Source organism: Anoplophora glabripennis, unplaced genomic scaffold (assembly GCF_000390285.2).
Source record: "Anoplophora glabripennis isolate ALB-LARVAE unplaced genomic scaffold, Agla_2.0 scaffold973, whole genome shotgun sequence".
Lineage (NCBI taxonomy): Eukaryota > Metazoa > Arthropoda > Insecta > Coleoptera > Cerambycidae > Anoplophora > Anoplophora glabripennis.
The window spans coordinates 101,186-101,662 of NW_019417050.1; positions in this window are offsets into that span (position 1 = coordinate 101,186).

Sequence of the window (477 nt, forward strand, 5' to 3'; positions counted from 1 at the left end):
ATCATAAATATGTTGGCCATAAGACGTAAAAGGCAAACTTTAATACTTTAAAGTGTTCTATTAAGTTTTTTACCTCTTACAAGGGGAAGGTAAGGTAGTCGGATTTTTGTAATTTTTTATATTTATGGTACATGTAGTTTGGACCTTGAATAAGAATTTTCCGAAGTAGTTCGACGCAACATTCATAAATTACCGAGATAGTCGATTTTGAAGTTTTACCTGACCGCTAAATCCACTAGATGTGACACATTTTCCAACTGGGAGCATCGCCTAATTGGCAGCGTTCGGGACTGACAGTTACCAGATCGCTGATTCGAGTCCGTCGCGTGACATTTCTTTTTTTTCAAAACGCACCATATGGTTTTTTATTATTTTTTTCATGTCGAAAATTATGAACAAACGAAATATTATAATAAATACTTATATATATGTAGGAATATTCTTCAAATATTTCATTAAAATGCACAATTGGTTGAT